Here is a 7,597-nt window from a genome sequence, read left to right on the forward strand (position 1 = left end):
GAGCCGCTCCCTGGCCCCTCGGACGCTCCCCTGGTGCCGGGATGAAGCTCAGGGCTCGTCCTGCTTCTCCACGGGCCTTCTCGCTCTCTGCAGCCACCTGAGAGGAGGGTGTAGCCAGGTGGGGGGTTGGTCTGTTCTCCCAAGGAACAAGCGACGGGACGAGAGGAAACGGCCTCACGTTGTGCCAGGAAGGGTTTAGATGGGATATTAGGAAAACGTTCTTCCCCAAAAGAGTCGCCAGGCACTGGAACAGGCTTCCCAGAGAAGCGGTCGAGCCCGCATCCCTGGAGGTGTTTAAAGACGTGTGGATGTGGTGCTGAGGGACGTGGTTCAGTGGAGGCCCTGGCAGTGCTAACGGGTGGACTCGGTGACCTCCAAGGTCTCTCTGCCACCCAGCACGGGTCTGTGCAGGGCAGCCCCCCAGCCCCACCTCCGCCCACCCCTCTGCTCTCCCGGGGACCGCCCGTGTGGCCGCAGCCACTGAGGGCAACACCCCCGTCCGGAGCTCCCCGGGCACGGGGGCAGCGCTGGGCACGCTGCTGAGCTGTGACAATGAGGCTGTTAAACAAAAGGGGAGGGCGGCAGCAGCAGCCGCATTCCTTTCTTCGGTGCAGGGCCTGCGCCGGAGCTGTGCTCCTCCAGGAAAGGAGGAGCAGCCCTTCACCTGTGTGTCCTGCTTGTGTCTGAGAGACACGGACCAGCCCGCTCCGGGCAGCGCGGGCTGGAGGCTGCCCAGACAGGCTCCAGAGCAAGAGGTTTTAGGCTCTGGGAAAGTGTACTGCCGAGAACTGATGCATCTCTGGTTTTCAGTTGCCCCTGGGATTAGCAGATTTGATGATCCCCGAGGTACGTTTCAGTGCCTGAAGCCTTTTGTGGATCTAATTGCAGGTACCACGGGACCTGGGCCAATGGATAAGGGAGCTCTGTTACTGAGATGCTGCAGTTGGAAGGAGGGTGTCTGCACCCTTTGCTGCCTGACGTGACAGCGACGGGGCTGTTTGATCCTCATCAAGACCTTCACACCTATCACATGCCCAAAGGCTAATAAAGCTTGTGTTTGTTTGTTATACTGAATATCAGACCCCAGTTGGTTGTTCTAGGCTAGATCGTTTAATCTGGCAGGTTAGGCAATAGATAAAGGACAATGTGTTTTAAGGCTGGGATAACAGCAGTAGTCAGCCCTGCCTTTGCAACGCTCCATTTAAAAAGAATGTATAGAGACATTTAATTACTTTCAGAAGACATGGGATATCAAGTCCGTTCTCAGGGCTTTATTCCTTGTGGATTTGTTCCTGCTTAATTTGCTCTGGATTAAACAATTGCTTTCTCTGAATAAGAACATCTATGCGTAAATAAGTCCAGCATACGAAGCAGCTGTGTGTATAGACAAGCCCTAGGGCCAGCTGTCTGACCCAACAATATACCTCTGTCTGACCTCCTCCTCCTGGCTATCATTCTAACTTGTTGCTTGCTTTGATTTGGGACTTCAGCTTCGAGTGGACTGGCCTGGACAGGCTGCTGTGGTCTCAAGGAGCTCTGCTCAAGCTGAACCTATTTGGAGAACCAGGGCCTTGGACACTGTATCATCTGGGATGTGCATGACTTAGTTCCAATAGCTCACCAGATATTTTAATCCACTCATGATACATTACCATTCAAACTCCTGTTTCACCGGGACAATGGTGACAGTTGTACAACTAAATGAATTAGTTGAAACCCAACTTGTAGTTTGCTGGCAGTTGAATTTAAGCAAGAAGTAGGTTGCATACCTCCCACCTGCACCGTGCTTTGAGAATTAATTCAGCAAATACCAGCAACAAAGGAGTGAGAGCTCATGAATGTAACATGAAAAGAGCACGTCTAAGCCAATTTTGTATTTAAGAGCATTGAAAATGGCTGGTCCTAAATAAAATCTGCCTTTTAAGGTGCTCAGAGAACTGGCTGCCCAGCCTCTGAGCTTTCAGTTGGTGAAGTGTGAGAAGGCTGCAACAGAAGAACTTGTCTTCAAGAGGCAGAAAAAGGAGTTGGCAAGGGAATTAAAGAGCAGTCAGGTTGCTACCTTAAATAAATGAATGAATAAAATATGCTAATACATAGCCAGGCTGACAAACAACAGTTAATACTATCAATACCAGGTTTATTGAGAACAAATCATGCGAAACCAACCTAATGTATCTTTATGTGGCAAGGTAATGAGCCTTAATCCTTCTTTCCCGTGCATGAACATTAGCAGGGACATCACAAAGAAACTCTTCGTGCCCTCTTTTATTGTCTTGCCATATTTTTCAGTCCTTTCAGAGAACAGGATTTAATCCAGTGCTTTAGCCTTTTCTTTTTTTTTTTTGGAATTAAGTCCTTTTGAGAGTTAGTAGTCAACCAAACTGAAGCTTCAGCAAGTCATAGGGCACCTTTGTCCTGCTTGTTACAACTAAAACGTTTTGCTTGTAGATTTTTGTGAATAAATAGCAGATGGCAACTATGTGATAGCCTTAAAGCTGATACAGAAGGGCACTGTTTTGCAACGTGCAGCTTTCCAAAAAGATAAAACCTAAATCCATCTATTCACCCAACTCTGCAAACATTTAAGCTGCGCTTCTTTTTTATACTCAAAGGGTGCAACACTGCATACTTAAGCCAATTTAAACTGCGTTGTCCCTGAAGGAGGTTGCCATCCCCTCTTTTTTTTTTATCCATGCTAATATTCACACGGTTGTACTCGAATTCACGTGGTTGAACAGTAACTGAATCAGCACAGTGATCTCACTTGAAAAAAACTCCCTTGGTTAGTTTTCAGACAGATCAGAAAGCTGGCCTGACTTACCAGCTGCTCGTTAATGTCAACAGAAAGGGAGGCAAATAGGCTGGAAGGAAACTACTTCTGAAGGTGGTGATGAAAGGGCCATAGTTACACATCGTAGCAGATGCTGAAGTTCCTTGCTGATCTCGTTTCAAGCAAACAACTGAGAAGTGTGGTGTGGAGGTGGAAATGAGTGGTAGGGAGGAGGTGGGAATTCTTAAATCAACTTTTCCACTGAATAAAATAAATAAATAAATTAACAAATAAATAAATAAAAAGTCCAGTGTAGGTGATCCTACTGAAGTCAACTATGTGCTCCAACTGGGCTGCTCCCAGTGCCCAAGAGTCAGGCACGTGTATGAATTTTTGCTAGTTCTGAGCAAAAGGCAGCTCTGCCTGCTCAGCACCCAAGTCAGTGCCTTTAGAAATTGATTTGAACATATAAACATAAGACATGAATTAAAGGCAGGGTAGGGCCTTCATCAGCATGGTTTTAATGCTTGTGACTGTAACAGCTGAACAAATCAAAATACAAGTTAATAAAAATCTTGTGGTTTCCTTGTAAAGTTGAGAACTCTTCTTCAGAGGCAGAAAACTGAGGCACTTCATGATTTGCTGGAGATCCTCACTGTAGTTCCTCCCTGTAGTTTGTAAGTTCCTCACTGTAGAGACAGTAACAGAACACAGTCTGTTTTTTATGTGATCTAGGGAGAAAATTACTGGTTTGGGGCTTTAGGTAGGCTTTACAGATTGCTTTTCACATGACTTCGTGGAATTATATGCTAAAACCCAGATCAGGGCAACCACTCCTCACGCAGATGCTAAACTTTAAACCCCGTGCAAAATAATAGCAGTGCTTAATAATCCGATTTTGAGAATTATTTTCCAAAAGACAAATACTGTGCTTTCTCACAATGGCTTTCTTAGAAACTACTGACTATTTTTGCTAACATTCTTCCCCTGTTTAAGATGATACAAAAAGAAAAAGTACTAATTAAAAAAAAATGAATTAAAATTAATCACATTTGTGTAAGCAGTGAATGACTAACACAGTTCTGTGGTATTGAGGGAAAGAATGCCTAGCTCTCAACTTTTTGTTCTCAGACCTCTGAGAATAGAAAAAAAATGTTCTGCATGATTTCCTCAAGCTCGATCTTGCTTTGCTTCTTGGCAGACACCATCATGTTTCAGGTACATTTTTTTCCCCTGCTGTGAGCTGTGCTGCAGGGCACCGTCTCCGAGGTCATTATCAAAGGGTTTCTTTGTCAGCCTGGCAAGCTGTCTCCTCCTTGCCTCCACAGAGCCAAGGGCTAGTCCGTTCCCACCGAAATCCACGAAGGTCCCGTGCCAGAGCCGCAGCTCGGCCTGCTGCTGGTTCTCCAGACTCCAGCGGAGCTGTGCCAGGTGACGTTATCTGATGATCTGGCTCCATGAGAACAAGTCCCTAGTGACTCACGTCCACCTCACACCTGGCGTGCACCGGGAGAAGTTGTTTTTCAAGCCGGAGCCCACGAATGCCAGCAAATAGTGTCTTGTTTCTCGTAGAACCTCTTTCTTCCAGGAGGCGCCGAGGAAAGGATGGATTCCGCGATGTTCGGTGTCCCGTGTCACCCGCTGTGGGGGGACGAGGCAGCGGGGTGAGTGGGACCACTGGGCTGCTCTTGGTGGCGAGGAAGCAGCTGCAGAATCACCTCAGAAATCAGGCAGACACAGAAAAAGTAGTTTTCAAAACAGCACAGATTTACATGCAGTTATTTCAGTACAAGAAATTAGCATGAACACTACAATTTGGCGACAAAAGCAGGAAAAAAAAAAAGCCTCTTTTCACCCAAGTTCATTCACATGGATATTTTTTTTTATGCTTGGTACATGCAAACCAGGATCTCAGAGTGCTAATATAACACATCTTAACATAAAATTAGGAAAAAACTTTGAAAAGCAAGCTTTGAAATCCATTTCCAGTAACTGCTATTGCCTAGTAAATACACAGGTGCCAACAAAGCCTCTATAAGCTAATATAGTAATGTAAATTCTAAACGAGATAACTGACAAGAAAATGGATGTAACTTTTTAGCTTTGCAAAGCCCTTGTGTGAATGCAAACACTGAATAACAATAACATGAAACAGGTACCTAACCAATAGTAGAATAAAACTCTAGATTGGCATGAAGCAGCATAACCGAGGGAAATTATTTAAAAATGCGATTTTCAAAAATAGGTCTCCATTAATAAATTATCATCCCATTGCATCTGCCCTTGCAGCTGATTTTGTCTCCCAAAATGTGGTTAAAAGGCTTATACAAAGTTGTGGCAATTTAGAACTTGCAGGTCATACCCTTGCCCTGCAAGTGTGGTTCCACAGCTCCAGTACAGACCTATGATGCCATGTTTAAACCTGTCTTGTGAAGTCCTAGATGGGCTTTGTGTAAATTAATCTTGGTACCTCTGGTGCAGCTTGCACAGAAGGTAGCAACCTCTGAAAGCAGGTATGGGGATCTGCCCAAAGAAGTAAATTGCTGGATATTGGATTGGAGGCTTCTGGTAAGAAAAGATGGAAAATACTTCCTTGTAAAAGATCTGGAAAAGACTCCTCTGGATTCTGGTTGACTAATACTTTCCATTATAAAGGACTCTTTCTTTGGAAAGCATTAACACCTCTGTTTTTTTGCAGGCCTTTGATATTTAGCAGGGGAAATCCCAGAGGCTATAGTGGTACCTGTTCAGTGCCCAGAGAAACGTGAGTCAGTTTTACCAGTACTGTAAAGTATTAAAAATGCTGTGTCTCTGATTCATGTACAAAGGCAGATTAAAATCAGGCTGCCACCCACATCTGTCTGGCCTGCCCCCACTGCACAAATGGCTCAACTGCTCTTGAAACGTCAGATGAATTGCCACAAATTACAGCCCAGAATATTTAATAATAATAAAACCTGAACACAGAGATCTCAGCTGCCTGCAAAGCAGGAACTTTCAAGGCAGTAACAGGGTGGGCAGCTACGGAAGGAGATCTTTGCAGCCACTGCTTTTAATCTGCCTATGCCTATGACAGGGGTGTTAAGTTTCTCTTCTCTCTGGACAAGACTGCTGAACATCATAGACAACCTGGTCTGGGTTGTCAGGCTGCAGCAGCTGTGAGCACTGCTGCCTGAGCACAGCTGGACCATCAGAGGCATTACTCAGGGCTCTCTCCAGCAAACCCCGCTGTTAGTGCTGAAACCACCTCCTCATCCTCTCCTGCTGGCATTTGTGAGGGCTCTGGGCAGAGCACTGTGCTCTTCCAGCTGTGGAGACAGGAGGGAATGTATTCTTCCTTCCCCTAGCCTCACACACAGGCCTCTCATGGCCTCATAGATCTCACATGCAGGAACAGTCAGTAATCAGATGATGAGGGGCCAGGTCAAGCGAGACAGTTTTCTACAGAAGATGCACAGTGTAAATCCTCCCAAACAGAAACACCCCAGAATCTTCAAGCTCACTTCAATTTCACATGGCCTATTTTTGTTCAAACTATTCCCCGTTTGAACTGGTTGGCTGGGGAGTCACTCTTGTGCAGGCTGATTGCTTGTCCTGGGGTCTCAGTGTCAGTTTGTCTGTGTGAAGGAATGAACCTTCAGTAAGTGGTGGTGATGCAGCACTGCTCTGTGTATGTGCTGGAAGTTGCTTTCCAAGTGGCACAGCAAGCCCTGCTCTACGAATGCCTCTGGGTCCTCCAGGCATACTGGTGTGTAGTAGCCAATCAGCTGGACAGCTCATTTAGTTTTAAAAAAAACCTTTCAAACTGTAATTAATTTTTACTGTGATGAAAGACATCAGGCTTTTTGTCTATGCCCTTTACACAAGAATCAAAGGAATGTCTTTGCCAAACACTTTTCCTAGCAGGTCAGAATAACTGTGGGTATGTGGAATTATTTATTAAAATACTTAGGCACATTTAGCTATGCTGACAACATCATTAACTTACTTTCTTGTCATTGTACCTGCAGTACCCAATAAATAAATATAACATTTTTATTATATGAAATGGTGTATAAATCCTAAAGTCAGCTCTATTAACATCTTTTACTGTTTTATTTTGCCATAACCTTTTTTATTTAAATGTATTCAGTTAACAATATATTGTAAGTTAAAAGTTCATCGTAATGATAGTCTCTCTAGTAACTCTTGAAATAATTTTAAAGTCACTAAGAAAAGCGAAGAAACCCACCAAAAAATTCCTTTTTTAAAATACACATCTCACAAGCTGTTATTTGATTTCTAATAAACAGCATAGTGGGGAAATAAAAAATGGGATGTTTTACCTACTAGCTCAGACTGTTTGTCTCATGCATTGACTCAACACTTTCCCCACAGGCTATATTTTTAAAATAAATAAATACACACATATATATGCTATATGAACACATGGAACTTAGAAGTTTCTTCTCCAAAAGGCTACAAATTATATGTGCATAATATTGTGTGTTATGTGCATAATTCTGTGTGCTCACACATCAGAAGCACATCAGAATAATTCAACATGAAAGCTGAGAAAACACAGTATTATATACAAGTTTTGATAAGCATAAAAGTAGTGACTTGGAAATATATTTTGTTTTAAAAAATAAACCTCTTATGAAGAGTATACTTTTCACGGTAAAAATCCACAAAAAGGCTGATTTTCTAGAAAGCTATTTGAATTCCCTTGCCCAGTTCCATTTCTACTAGTGTTTCCTTCACATTCATTGGTGTTGCTTCATCAACTTTTGCCAAAGTCCAACAGTTTTCCAACAGCTGTACAGCAGTTTGAAGTTCAGCATACAC

Source organism: Chaetura pelagica, unplaced genomic scaffold (assembly GCF_000747805.2).
Source record: "Chaetura pelagica isolate M959 unplaced genomic scaffold, ChaPel_1.0 scaffold244, whole genome shotgun sequence".
Lineage (NCBI taxonomy): Eukaryota > Metazoa > Chordata > Aves > Apodiformes > Apodidae > Chaetura > Chaetura pelagica.